The sequence below is a fragment of the Suncus etruscus genome, chromosome 18, assembly GCF_024139225.1.
Source record: "Suncus etruscus isolate mSunEtr1 chromosome 18, mSunEtr1.pri.cur, whole genome shotgun sequence".
In the NCBI taxonomy this organism is placed as follows: Eukaryota; Metazoa; Chordata; class Mammalia; order Eulipotyphla; family Soricidae; genus Suncus; species Suncus etruscus.
The window spans coordinates 33,335,643-33,351,213 of record NC_064865.1 but is presented as its reverse complement, the minus strand read 5'-3'; the positions used below and the strand labels follow the sequence as shown (position 1 = coordinate 33,351,213).

Sequence of the window (15,571 nt, the reverse complement as noted above, 5' to 3'; positions counted from 1 at the left end):
AACCGCCACCCCATTACAGTCCCAGAGTAAAAATGGGGACCAGCCCGAGTAAAGGGGCGAAAAATTATTATATACAAGAGGAACTAAGAAGTAGGAAGATTAAAAGTTAAAGAAACTTGTTGAAATTTTTGGATCTCCTCAAAAGCATCATAGTAAAATCTGCTTTTGACCCTAAGAGCTTGCAAATTGTGAAAGATGCCCAGGAGCATTTGGAGCATGCCTCCAAACAATGCTCTCACCCCAGTTCCCGCTCCAGCTCATTTTTGCATATTGATTCCCTTTCTCCCCCCCCCCGCCCCCCGAGGAGCCTTCTTCTCTTATGCAGAAAACTCTTTATCCCTCTCTGCGAGGGACAGCCTCAGAGCCCCCTGAGGAGAAGCAGGACTCAGAGGAAGAAAGTGAGTTGCAGGATAAAACTGATCCCTACCATGGGAATGCAACCTCTCTTCCCTCACAGCCTCCCCTGTTTGATTTGCCCGCACCCATAAAAATGCCTCTTCCAGAACCCGATAATCCTTTATTGATAGAGATTCGGCAGCTCAGACAGCAAATTGCCCAGCTTCAAGCTACAGATCCATCATCTCCACAATTTTTGTTCCCCGTCCATGGCCCGGACGGGGAGGACTGGGAGGAGGAGGGTGAACTCCCCTCTTTACCCCTTGGCAGACCCCGCACGAGGGCACAGGCCAGGCAAGAAGCAGCCACAGCTGCTGCTGCTGCCACTTCAGCAGCTCCAATTCCAGCTGCCAGAGCCCCCCAACACCCAGCCCAGCCCGACAATGGCTCCCTAGACCATAGTCCCGATCAAGCAGAACCCCCTGACATTCCTGAAGTCCCTATCAGACGGCAACTGCGGCAATACAAGGCCCTCGACAGAAAAGACCTCAAAGAACTTTTTACTGCAGTCACCTCTTATGGCCTACATGCTCCATACACCTTGTCTTGCCTTGAATCCATCGGTGGTGGCGGCGGCGCTGTTCTGCCAGCCGAGTGGCGAGATATTGTTAGAACTGCTTTGAAAAATGATGTTTATGTTTCTTGGGAAGCTGATTTCCTATTAAGATGTCAGGGTATTGCTACAGGAAATGATGACCTTTATGCCCGCATAGCAGGAATACCCCCATATCACGTTCTTAAAGAACAGTGTATACTCCCTAGAAGCTTGCTTGCAAACACGGCTCTCGCTGCCCTACGAGCTTGGAAGTCCCTTCCCCGGGCTGGTACCTCTACCGCCCCGCTCTCTCAGATAGTGCAGGGCCCAGACGAACCATACAATTCTTTCATTGCCCACCTTTCAGAGGCTGTGGAGCGTGTCCTGGGCGTCACCGCCACAGACGCTGATAGTACTCTAGTGAAACAATTAGCCTTTGAAAATGCTAATGATACCTGTAAAAGTATCCTTAGGAACAACCTGAAAGGAAAGTCCTTGCATGATATGATAAATCTTTGCCGCGAGGCAGACCCCTTTGTTCATAAGATCGCCAAAGCCCTTGTTGCCTTTCAAGGCCAGAACAAAGGGAAAACCTGCTTTCAATGTGGTGCCCCGGGCCCCGAAACACATTGCATTCCAGCCGGCCACGGGGATCAGCCAGCACAATCCACCGCAGCCAGCCTTCTCACAGCAGCCCCAGATCCAAAGCTCCCCAGAGCGCCTCATTCATAAATAGCTATCCTTTCAAAATGCTAATAATACCTGCAATATATTCTTAGAGGCAACCTCCAAAGAGAAACCTTTTGGTGTTTTAAAAATTTATACAGCAGGCCCGGAAAGATAGCACAGCGGCGTCTGCCTTGCAAGCAGCTGATCCAGGACCAAAGGTGGTTGGTTGGAATCCCGGTGTCCCATATGGTCCCCCAGGCCTGCCAGGAGCTATTTCTGAGCAGACAGCCAGGAGTAACTCCTAAGCGCTGCCACGTGTAACCCAAAAAAAAAAAAAAAATTTGGTGTTTTAAAAATTTAATCGTACACACAGGTATTAAAATCTGAGTCTTTTTATATTTCTATTAGAAAATTTATTTTAATTCTTAAGGTATTTAAAAAATAAGGTGAAAATAATGTGTTTAACCTTCCTAATTTGGTATATAATCTTTACAAATTATTCACTTAAAGTCTTCAAAGTAAAAAAAGTTGTTTTTTAAAGTCAGTTTTTTATACCTTTAATAATCATAGTTCATACTCTTGTGTTTAATCATAAAAATTTTAACACTTTATTACAGCTGTCTTACTATTCTACTGTAAAACCAATTTATAACAAACCTGTTCATTTTCAGCAAATAATATCATACTTCAGAGTGAAAACTTCTTCTACAGTGCTCCCCTAACCATTTCACTTAACAAAATTTTTAACTGCTAACATTTTCCTTCATGTTTTAAACTTCAAATTAGAATTGTTTAAAAAATGTTTTGTGTTAAAGCTAAACCTTAAAATTTATTTCAGCAGTTCCACTCCAGCTACGTTAACAATTTTTTACAAACATGCCGGCTAAATATTTAAAAGCGCTTGTTAATTTTTCTAATGCAAATTTTGAATAAATCCTCTTGTCTGCTCATGTGTGTGTGTTATGCGTAAAAGTGGCCACAATGTTGTGTTTCGTGTTGTTTGTTCTGTTTATTTGTTATTTTTGCATTTCATGATAAATACAATTTTTAAAGCATTATCCATTTTTGAAATTTCAATTAATTTTTTTTTAACCTGGCTTAGTCTGGTCATCTAACAAACTGTGAAATCCTGCTAAAAAATCCTGTGCTAAGCTAGCTTTGTCCTATCAGCATGGCAGAAAAAGTAGGAGATGGTAAATCCCAAATTTCTCAAATGGCCATCAGGAATAATTTTTTCCTGGAGAATTTTTGGACTTTACAATCACCCAACTTTCTGCTTTGTATAGTTAAGGCCAATAGAATAAGGCCAAATGTGGCTAGAAAAAGAAGCATCTAGCTTTAAAATGATAACTAATAAGTTTAAGAGAAATCATTTAAGTTCAGTTTAAAGGTTTTTGAACAATAGGCTATCATTAATTATAAAATTTTTTAAAGTGCTAAAGTCTGGCAAAAGTCACAAGGCATTCCTGTGGCATTCAAAAATAATCATTTTGCCTCCTGCTAAGCTGTTTTCTTATAGACAGACTTCCTGCAGCTTCCCGCAGTCCTGTCCTCATTCACTTCAAAAAAGCCTGTCACCCCTCCTGCTATTGCCATTCCTGCGGACCTGTTTCTAACTGACTCCATCTTTGACAATGCTGAATTTGGTACTCTGCCTGGCTGCCTCCAACCACCCCCTTCGAACCAAGGCTTCATTAATTTGTTTGCTCCACTTGACTCTCCCTTGCAAGACGATGACAACACCTCTGGTTCCTTCCCTTCCCCTTTTATGGTGCCGGAAACATAGCCAACTCCCCTGGCGATGTCAGCTCAACCTCTCCCATGCCCTAAGCTCTTCAGAACTCTGCCTGCTTCCTCACCCTTCCAGCCCACGCGGTCTTCCGGACCCCCCTCCTCTTCTCAGCTCATCCTTGTCATGATCAACGCCTCTGCCCAAACGCCTTCTGTACCTGCTATTCACCCACCTCACCGGCCTAAATTGCTGCCTTCAACTGCCTTACTTCACCAACGACACCAACCTTCTGCAATGCGGTATGAAGCTTCAACAACGTGGCTTAACTTTAAAACTAGTGGTGGGACTTAAACTTTGCCCCTTGGTACCCAATATGATTCCCCCTATTGAAAATTGTAATCAAATTCTTGTCGTTGATTTCTCCTTTCAGTTCATAATTGCCCCCAATTCAACGTTTTTTGCCTGTTTCACTGGTTTATCTCCCCCATTGTTTTACATTTGTTTCTTTAGTCCTAGGACTACTGTGTTTTGGTTGTTTTAATGCCTAAATTGACTGTTAAATCAAAAATTGCCTTATTACCTTTTAAAAATAACCTTGTCTCTCTCCCGCTGCAGTATAAAAACAAACATTGCCTCCACCCCAGCCTTATTGAAAGGCCTGGGTGTTACTGGTGTAAGCACAAAAATTTATTCATTGGTTCATACTCTAGAATCTGTTAATGCCTTATAACTGTTGTTAAAAATGTTTACAAACTTAGAAAAAGTTTACACTACTTAACTGTTGAATCCCTAGCAGTATTAGAGCAAAAAAACTGCCGTGGTTTAAATTTGACTTTTTTTGAGGGAGGGGGAAATTTGTGTCATCCTCAGAGAAAAATGTTGCTTTTTAAAATAAACTTGGCTTAGCTAAAGATAGCATTAAACTTGTGGAAGAAAGTCTAGAGAATAGAAATAGACAGAGGGATTAAGATGAGTCCTGATATAAAAATTGGTCCTCTACCTCATCCTGGCTGTCTAAGCTGCTACCTAATTTGGTCCTTTCATTGGCTTTTTGCTAATTTTTCCTTTGGCCCCAAGGCATTCTGTCGCCTCACAAGTTTGTTAAAAATCCGGTTACTGAGATTGCCCTAATGTTCAGTATAGGTCCAATATCAGTGGCTCTCCTAAATACACCCCGAAGAACTTGAAGCCTTGGATATACCTCTGAGCTTTAAGGAGTTTTGAGTATCTGGCTAAACGCCCCTGCTTGCTCTGCTCCTGGCTGTGGAGATGCCCATGACGGGGATAGCTTGGTGCTAGTGTCTGGGTGCAAACATGGCATTCCTAATATTTTGCGCGCAAAAACTTTTAATTTGGTCTCTTGTTGCCATGTCCAGTACTGGAAGCCCACCAAACGACCTAAGACAGGCTACTCCACCCACCTTGCTCTTCTTCTTTTATTATTTACAGGAAAGGGGGAACTGTGGGGAGCCTAGCTGATGAAACCTGGGACATAGGACACCTCAGTAATTCCTAATCTGGTCACCCACGTGACCAAAAGGCCCATGCCTTGAGAACAAAGGAAATAGACAAAAATAAAGTAATTCAGAGCAGCCCAATATATCCAGCCAGAAAGAAAAATATAGAGTTTGCCTTTGTGTTAGCAAACATTAAGAACTCTGTTTGAATCTTATGCCTTTTAGTAAAACGTGCTCAGGTCTATCTTTTTGCCCCTCCCTATTACCTGCCCCAGTTTATGCTAATGAATGCTTGTAACTGTGATTGGTGTAAAATTTGTAACACCCCTGACGTGTTTCAGCCCTTTAAAGCTGATCCCCCAACAATAAACTTTCCTTTTTGAACAGCATGCGTTGTCTTGAAGGCTTCTGTTACTAATTTCTCTAGTTCTTCTTTACAGGTCGGTTCTGCTCGAGTGAACCCACTAATAACTAGCAACTTTCATCTCCACACCCCCGCGGGTCGGGGGACTCCCGTGAAAGTTGCAGAGGCTGGAGTGATATGGCACAATAGCCTTGTACATAGCTGAATTGGGTTCTATCCCTGGCATTCCCAATGGTCCCTGAGCATCACCAAGAGTGATCCCTTAGTGCATAGCAGGAGTAACCCCTAAGCATCACTGGAACATCACTCAAAACAATAAAATTAAACCAAAACAAACAAAAACAAGAGTGAGAGACAAAACAAAACAAACAAAAACAAGAGCTGTACCTGTAGAGCTAGGAGATCTGAGAATGGCAGCTCAGCAGTAGAACATGTAAGTGTGAAAGAAAGAGAATCATATAGCAGAGACATGGAAAGAAAAGACCTGTGAAGCATGTGAGTACTCAGAAGAGTATCTTGGGACTGGTGGGCAAGCCTAGTAAAATTAGTGTGGAACGAGTTTCTGATCTCTGACAATATAACTGAGAGAGCCACTGAGGTGGAAAACTGCTACCACATTGGAGATGTATCCCACCAGAGCAGACTGGGGGTTGTGTACTCATGTCCAAAAGATGATTAAGGTCCTTTAATTATTCTTCCATCAAGTCAAGAAACAGTTAAAGACTTCAACCCACCCGCACCTCAAGTTCCAACATTTTGCCAATGCAAATACAAGCTGCCACGCGTAGGGTCTCAAACTCAATTTATCTGGGGGCCGCAGGAAGCAAAGTCGGGATGATCCTTGAGTGCAAAGTCAGTAGTAAGCCTTGAACATTGGGGGGTGTGACCCAAACAAATAAACAAAACAAAACAAAAAAAGATTCCTCTAGGGCAGAGCCACAAAATGTTGTAAGGAGGGCCGCAAGCAGCCCGCAGGCCACGAGTTTGAGACCCCTGGCTGTAGTCTAAGCTTGGTGCTGAATATCCAGGTTTCAGAAAGAAATTAAAATCATGGTGGAATTCCTTGGAGGACTGTAGTATTAAGTCACCATTGCAGAAAGTCTCAGACAATAAGGAAATCTGGGACCAAACTTCTTCCTACAGGCCTTTTTAGTTTTTGGCCAGAAAAAAAAAATGATTTTCTTGTGTTTTGAGTTGATGATTTGCCTGTCGATTTCAATCTCCAAACAGCTTCCTGTATGTGTTTGGGCTCCCAGTGTGACATTTCTCTCTATCTCTCACACACAACCTGTGCTTCTTCAACTACCTCCTCAGAGAAAACCATGGAAATACCGGACATTGCAATCACAACAGTCAACATTCTACGCGGTGGCCATGACGGACTGAATCAGCCTTTTACTGGCTGCTGGGGGTGGGTGGGTGGGGGGTAAAGCTGACACTCTTAAGAAAAAAGAAGAAACAAGGACTTGCATCTTTTGAATCTCATCTTCATCCACTTTCTGCATTTTCTCTTTCTTTTCTTTAGGATATATTTTCAGTTTTCAGGCCCAAATAATGAATCTTCACTTTCAACTGCTGTTAACTCAAACTCATCTTCGTTGGTCATGGCTTCTTTGCGTCATAGTCTTTGACCGTTTCTGTTTCTGTTTCCTCTGGAATTTGGACCGCGACAGTAATCCTGGGAACTGCAGCCGCCTCGTCACACTCCCCTGTATCTTCACCTTTTATTGGAGGGAGATTCACACTTTCTCTTCATCCAGAAAAGAAGTAGAGATGGCTGTGGAGTTCCTAGGGCGCTGCATTCCGACTTGACTTCTCTTTTTAATGGAAATCAACTGCCCCATGGAAACGCATTTTTCCGGTGTGTTAATTTTTGATAGAAATAGGGTGTGTCAGTAATGAATGAATATATTTATTTATTTATTTTGGGGTTTGGATGACACCCTGTGGTGCTCAGAAGAATAACCATATGTTTTTGGGAATTTGAACTGGTGGTGTCTCCAAGCAAGGCAAATACCTTATCTCCCTTACTTTTTATATAGCGGGCAAGAAGAGTGAAGTACCAGATAACCTAGTTAATCTAAAATGAATCCAATCCTGTCATTTTAATCTCACACACCGAAAATATATCCAAGTCAAAAATAAATGGTGAATGACTGGGGTGGGTAATAACCAGAAAACCCCAGTCAGCCAGAACAAAGAACAATTAGGGAATAAAATAGGGAAGGAAAAAGGTCCAAACTCTAACCAGGCAGGGCTCTCTGGAACTAGGTAGGGCTCTTGGGCCAGTCAGTGATGAGGTTTAGGGCACAAGAATCTGACACATGCACTCTTGGCTCTGGCTGGAAACCACAGAATGCCAGGACTTAAGGGCCATGCTGGGGTACAGTGAGACCCAGTGACTGGTTACAAAGGTGGAATCTCCTGCAAGGAAACACAGTTGGCAGGGTTCCTTTAGGAAGATGGAGTCCAGATCAGGAAAGCTTTCCAGTGAACAACTTCAGTGTGCAGCGGTTATGGTGAGAAAGCTGTAGGGACAAGACCAACTCATGATACACTAGAGGTGACCATGATGTGGTAATCCAGACCAGAGAGTGAAGTCATATTTGAGGAACCCATATCTATCTATTTGAATTAAATAGTCAAATACATTTTAACTTCTTAAGCATCTTGTATGCAAAACTTCTATAATTCTCAAGGACCCATGAACTCAGGAAAAGTCCACTTTTGTGCTAATAATCCCCTGGATTTTTTTGAGTGATTAATAGAAAATTAATTGTTCCACCTGTCAAGGAATTATATTCTCCTACTGAAATAACTGGTTGCAGTATCAGATGTTATCTTGATTATGAATATCAGAGGAACCTTGAGCCATAGACCAGATTCCTATTCTAAAACGTAGTAGCACTTGTCCAGGGCTACTGAGTTCTGGATAATTCATAACTCAGATAAAAGTATCTTACTAACAAAATAGAAAGAAGCCTTGAATAGGTCGGCAGTTATCAAATATTTTTGTGACTACACACTCTAAAATTACTGAGACCGGAGCTGGAGTGATAGTACTGTGGGTAGGGCATTTGTGTTACACAAATTTGTGATCAAACCCAAGTTTGATCTCTGGCAGCTCACATGGTACCCGGAGCCCAATATGAGCAATTTCTGAGCACAAAGCCAGGAGTAACCCCTGAGCACAGTTAGGTGTAGCCCACAAACAAGCGAAAACAAACAACCAATTAAAGGGTACTAACAACTTTCACTTATGTGGATTATAACTATTGATACTTACTATGTAAAAAACCCTAAACATAATTATCTATTAATTTATTAAAATAAATTATTTGTTAACAACTTATTCAATAAAAAATTAACCATATTTGGGGCAGGAGATATAGTAGAACAGGCAGGGTGCTTGCCTTGCATATGCCTTACCTGGGTTCAATCCCTGGCATTCTATATGGTCCCCAGAGAACCACCAGGAGTAACCCTTGAGTACAGAGCCAGGAGTTTCTCCTGAGCATCACCACGTGCAGCCTCCAGCACCCCCCTAAAAAAAAACAAACAAACTAAAGTCTTCACAAATAGAGATGAGGATTAGGAGCAAAGAGTCCATGGTAGGAAGCTTGGTACAAAGACCAGAGAGTGCAGTTAAAGTAGAGAAGAGTCAGCTATGAAAGGAACATTCTTGGCACCTTCATTAGCAGTAGTGCAAACAACAATGTCAAAAAAAAAAAAAAAAAAAAGAAGAGAGAGAAATAGGGAGAGAGAGAAATAAAATGCCTGCTTTATAAGCAGGTGGGATAGTGTGGGTTGGAGGGAAGAGGGCATCAGTGGGGGTGACAGGGAAATTGTTGATGTTGGTGAAAAATACACACTGTTGAATGTTGTTCTACATTGTATAACTGTAACTCAATCATGAACAACTTTATCTGTGAAAAACAAAACCTGTATGAACAATCTTGTAACCATGGTGTTTAAATTAAAAAATATGGAGCATTGGTGGTGGGAAGGTTGCACTGGTGAAGGGGGGTGTACTTTTTATGACTGAAATCCATCTACAAACATGTTTCAAACATGGTGCTTAAATAAAAATATTATTAGAAAAAAATAACATTCAATATATTAAATGGAACTTAATTAAATAAAATAAACAAAAGCACAATTAAATAAAATTTAATTAAATATGGCACAATACAAAATGTATAGACCAAGTTATGAATCAATTATAAAGGAAAATTGGCATTAAATGATTGCCATAATGAAAACCTCTTTGGGGGGCCAGAGAGATAGCATAAAGTTAGGGTGTTTGCCTCGCATGCAGAAGGAATCCTGGCATCCCATATGGTCCCCTTAGCCTGCCTGAGCACAGCCGGGTATGACTCAAAAACAAAAAAACAAAAAACAAGCAAACAGAAAAAAAAGAAAACCTATTGAGTAAGGCAAACTAAGCCTTATAATATAGTACCTGTGGAATAAATGAATTAAAAAATAAAAAAGGGAATGATAACCTGTTGTGTATGTAAACATTTCCATGGGATTATTATGTTACTGATCCTACCCTGATCAGTGATTGTGCCCTACCCTACGGTGTGACCTGGCATTCTGCTCCCACCATAGGGTGGTACCTGATTCTGCTCCCACCCTAGGGTGGTACCTGATTATGATGTATAAAAGCAAGGGTCTGTGGAAGGCTAGGGCTTTTCTCTGGGGCTGATTCTGGGGTTTTTGGCTTTAGCCTTATTGATGGAATAAAGCTGATATCTTCTGAAGCCTGACTACCTGTTAGCTTTATTCCCACCGCATTCACCTCAGAACCGCCGGCTGAACAGGGTGACAGACGGTGGTCCGAGCTGGAGGAGAAAGACCTCATCCTCCATTCCTCCATCAGTCAGCCCCATCAAGAGTTGTTCTGCAACAATAACCAATGTGAATTGATAGATGTGATCATTAACTTGATCTTGGTTTCACAATATATGTATGTACAGACTTAACCTGATACATTTTAAATATTTTATCAATTCGTCTGCCAATTGTATGTCTCTAAAGCCAAAAATAAATAAATAAAGCCTTTCCATATTTTTCAGAACAAAATTATAAGGAAAACTGACATTTACCTTTGTATATGTCTCATTTTTAGGGGTTAAGGGATAGTAGAGCTCAGGGTCTATTTCTGACTTTTGCTTGGGAGTTGCTCCAGAGGTACCAGTAATTGAACAGGGATTGCTGCATGCTAGGCAAGCACCTCAGCCTCTCTCTCTCTCTCTCTCTCTCTCTCTCTCTGGCTTTAGCACATCTTTTTTTTTCTTTATTTTTTATCAATTTTGGGGCCACAGCATTTGCTCTGCTACTGTTCTCAGGGATGATTTCTGGTGAGCTCAGGATCATATGGAATGCTAGGATTGAACCTAGGTTGGTTAAATGGAAGCTCAAGCAACTTATCGTCTGTACTATTGCTTGGGCTTCCCAGATCTTTTTTAATGTTTAGCTATGTAGATAATAATAAGACTCATATTTTCTCCTTCTGGGTTCGACAATAAGATTCTCATATTTGCTCCTTCTGTGTTCCAGTGCCTTTACTGTTCATCTATCCTTTGGGGCCAGCCAGACTTTCTGACAGAGTGGATCTAGCACTTCTTTCAACAGCCTGAGAAATCCAGAACTCCAAACCATTAAAACCAAAGTTCAGTGTGGAAGCTAAAGAAGACATCTACTGTTGGGGATATGGAGAGAAATGCTGGCAATTCTTCAAGTCCATGCAAATGCCTGAACCTTATAGATGAAGACCTAAAATCAACACTTAATGGTTTAGCAATGGAAATCAAGGGGTCACTAGCCTGTGAAATTAAGAAATCTATAGATGAACAATTCAACCAACTCAAAAAAGAACTCTTTCAGAAGATGGAGAATCCATACAAATAGAACTGAGGGAACTAAAAATTATGTTAGTGGGGTCGGAGAGATAGGATGGAGGTACAGTTTTTGCCTTGAATCCAGAAGGATGGTGGTTCGAATCCCGGCATCCCATATGGTCCCCCAAGCCTGCCAGGAGTGATTTCTGAGCGTAGAGCTCAGGAGTAACCCCTGAGGGCAGCCGGGTGTGACCCAAAAACAAACAAACAAAATGTTAGCAAGCCATAATAGTAGAATTATACAGGTGGAGAATCACATGGATGAACTTGAAGACAAATTACAAGCCAGCTGGGGTAAAGAAGTCAAAAAAGAAAGGATAGACAAAAATCCTGAAAGAAAATGTAAAGTACTTAATGAAAAAAGACAGGAGAAATAATCTTTGAGTTATAGGAATTCCAGAAGAGGAAGAAAATGGGAAAGGGGAAGAACAAGTAGTGAGGGAGATAATAGCAGAGAACTTCCCCATCCTTGGGAAAGAGGTTTGTCTACAAATCCAAGAGGTAAAAAGAATGCCAAACAAAATAGACCATACTGTAACAACATGAAGTCATTTGGTAATCCAAATGGCAAAACAAACAAACAAACAAACAAAAAAAAACAGGGAGAAAGAGATGGACCCTTTAAAGTAGTAAGGGAGGGAAAAACCCTCAAGTATAAAGGAAATAACATAAGAATCAAGCCAGATCTTCCATTTGAAACAATCCAGGCAAGAAAAGAGTGGAATGACATATTCAAACTATTGAATGAAAGAAACTTTCAACCTAGAGTCTACTACCCAGCAAAACTCTCATTTACATAGGAGGGAGTTAAAAACATTCCCAGACCAAAAAAAAAAAAAAAAAGCACTTGCAATATTTGCACTAACCAAACTGACCCTAAATGAGGTACTCAAAGAGCAATTACACAAATCAAATCACCAATTGTAACAACAACCCTACACAATATAATGGCACAGCAACCCTTTCTGTCAATAGCTTCCTTAAATGTCAATGGATTAAACTCTCCCATCAAGAACGGATTTAGCTGTTTAGTTTGAACAGGTCTCCAGTCAACTGATCTTGATAGATATCTATAATAATGTTCTAATGCTTTTATCCATAGAAACGGGTGCAGAATGCATTTGGACTTCCACTACAGTGCTTGCTATAAGTAGTTTTAATGTCTAAATTTTCTTATGTTTAAAATAATTCCTTGATCATTTTGTCTAGAGTGGTACTTGGAGACATAGGTTGGTCACCCCAGTTCCACATCGCAATGCTATACTATATTAGACTCAGAAGACAGGGCTCATTATATATCATGACACAAATTCTCATCTATTCATTTCCTATTTTATTATATCTGCTAATATAATATAATTTGTATGTCCACAGATAGCAATGAAATATGCAACTCCATGCCATGAACTCCTGTTATAGAGTTCATTCATTGAATATGTTACTGTAATCTGTTTTCAATTGTAGATAGTTTACCATTATACCACAATGCTCATAATTTTAGATTGATTTTAGAAAAGAAAACTGGATGTTTGGGGCCAGGAAGGTGGTACTAGAGGTAAGGTGTCTGCCTTGCAAGTGCTAGCATAGGATGGGCCGCAATTCAATCCCCTGGCATCCCATATGGTCCCCCCAAGCCAGGAGCGATTTCTGAGCGCATAGCCAGGAGTAACCCCTGAGCGTCAAATGGGTGTGGCCCAAAAAACAAACAAACAAACAAAAAAAGAAAACTGGTTGTTGAAGACCAACTAGATAATATTTCATGGTATAGACTCCTTTATAGTACTTAGTTTTCTTGACTTGAAAATTATAATTTTCAAAAACATTTCCATCTGACTTGCTGGCTTTTTTTTTTTTTAAGCATTCTGTTCCATTTCACCTGGGTCAGCTTTTCAACTATAACCCAAGGATAGATCTTCAGTGTCTGTTCTGTGTGGGCATGAGTGTATGTGTTGGCCATCTCAATGACTGTCTAATGTCTGCCTGTAATATATATCATTTCTATGTTGTATATTGTCTTCCTCCTGTCATATATAACCCTTCATTCCTCCCCTTACTTACCACCTTACAAATTCTTTTCTAGCCCTTCACTCTCTAATCCCCCATCTATTATATCCCCCAATCTAAACCTTTTTAACCTCATTTCTTAACTCCTCATGAAGCAGAACATTCTCCTCACCCCGGCCAGCTGCCAATCAGCTCCCAAACTGAAGAGATAGATCCTCAGCCTGAGAAGAAGCTGCTACTCCACTGCTACTGATTTGCTCTCTGAAGCTCCTTTCCCACTATCTCCCTTCACTGTGGACTTTCGCTTGCTACCAGATTCAGTTTCTGAGTAGCCCCCGGCTCAAGAACATTTCCCGATATGTGACTACAGAGAGCCATTTTTTAGACTCCACAAGACCAAATCACAGGCTGAAACTGTGCTCCAGATTTTACCCAGCCGCCCAAAAGACTTAAAGGGGATATGCATATCTCCTTTGAATATTTATTTAGATGTATTTCCTTAATAGGCATAGCCCATATTGAACATCATCTTATGTAGCAGCAATTTCCTCCATTTTTTTTGGGATCTGTTTAGTAGGGAATTCTGGAAGATAAGCTTCTTTAGTGTTTAGAATTCATGTTAGGACCAGGTTATGGGGATTGTTGGGCTTGTTACCTCTGCCCCCATATGCACCAGTAATACCTGGTGGCATTGCTCCTTTTTGTATAGGCACATTAAAATGGGGGAAACCTTTTTTTTTTTTTTGGTTTTTGGGCCACACCTGGCAGTGCTCAGGGGTTACTCCTGGCTGTCAGCTCAGAAATAGCTCCTGGCAGGCACGGGGGACCATATCGGACACCGGGATTCGAACCAACCACCTTTGGTCCTGGATCGGCTCCTTGCAAGGCAAACGCCGCTGTGCTATCTCTCCGGGCCGAAAATGGGGAAAATCTTAACATGTGCAAACAAGTTATTATCTAAGAGAGAGGAACACATAAATTTTATACTGTAGTGGGGCCGTACACCCTGAACACTTGTCATAATGACTTGGCTTAGGCATCAGAAGATTGGACGTTGACCATTCACCTCTGAACCTTGGAGACCAACTATAGAAATAACCAGGGTTTTCTACACCATCACCAGGAATCAAACTTCTGCCAGGGGAAGGCTCTGGCATGGACTGACTCCAAAGAGTGTTCATATGACACCCTGATGACTTTGTAACAGCAGCAACCTAATTTCAGGGCAGGGTTTTCTCTGCATTGCCACTTAATGGTGCGATGAAACCAGAAGTTACTCCACGTCACACTGATTTCAACATAGGATCTGTACAGAAACCAGGATCTCTACAGAAACCTCACAGCAACAACCATGATTGTGAAGAGCTTTTAACTGGGACCACAGTTCTGCTTCTAGCCTTGTTTTGAACTTGATATATCACATAACTTCAGTTAATTTTGAGAAAATGTAAAGAACTTTCTAGGACTAGCACAGAAAAAAATTTCCCACAGAAAGTTTATGGGTTGTCTCTCATTCTAAATAACCTTACAGTGTAGTTTCCATAAACATGGGGGATGATGATTGTATTGAATTCAAAACTCAACTTACACTCTGGTCTAAGTTGTATATTATTTCTCCCCAAATTTTGTTTATGCAGAACCTGTGAAAGTAATCTTATTTGAAAGATAAGAGCATGAGACGACACAAGGACATGTAACAGGACAGAGAATAGAGTGATATACCTAAAGCCAGAAATTCTTGGTTACCAGAAAAAAAGAGAGGAAGCAAGGAAGCTTCTCGACCGGGGGCCATGGTATAAGACTAGAGGGCCACAGAAACAAGTGAGGCATAAAAAAACAAAAACAAAAACACATCATCAAAGGAATCAGCAGTCTGTTTGGTACTTAAGTCAACAGCCAGACTTCGGCTAGAGAACCTTGCACGTGAACAACCTGGGTTCAATCCTTGGCACTCGATAGCCCTGCACATGAGCTCAGAGCTATGATTAAGCCCTGAGCACAACTGCCAGGTGTGGCCCCAAAGGCAACCAAGTTCCCCCACCCCACTTACTCCTCAGTCAGAGCTATCAAATTAGGATCATTCTCAGAGAACCTTGCAACCCAACTTCCAAATGGAGCACTGGACTGAGAAAGTAGTGCAGGAGCAATGGAGGCAACTTACCAAAAATAGGAATTGCTTAGTTGAGTCAAGTAGTCTATGCAAAGTGTTTTTTTTTTTTTTTTTGGTTTGTTTTTTGGTCACACCCTGTGACATTCAGGGGGTGACTCCTGGCTCTGCCCAGTGATCACTCCTGGTGGGCTCAAGGGACCATATGGTATGCTGGGGATTGAACCTGGGTTGGCTTTATACAAGGCAAATGCTCGATCTGCTGTGCTATCACTTGGGACCCAAGGTAAATAGTTATTTTTAACGGGGTGAATATAAGGATGGTAAAGAAAAAGGACAAAAGCGATATTAAATGGCAACAGAGAAATACAAACAAATAGAATTGAGGGAGCCAAAAAGAT

General features: G+C 41.2%; 1 protein-coding gene and 1 pseudogene across 1 annotated transcript in view; both read right to left on the bottom strand.

Annotated features, from left to right (window-relative positions):
- Nucleotides 1-15,571, bottom strand: part of PRR3 (proline rich 3) — a 641,937-nt gene that overhangs the window by 188,813 nt on the left and 437,553 nt on the right. The window lies entirely within an intron of this gene.
- On the bottom strand, nucleotides 6,233-13,529 carry LOC125995778 (transcription initiation factor TFIID subunit 11-like; annotated as a pseudogene).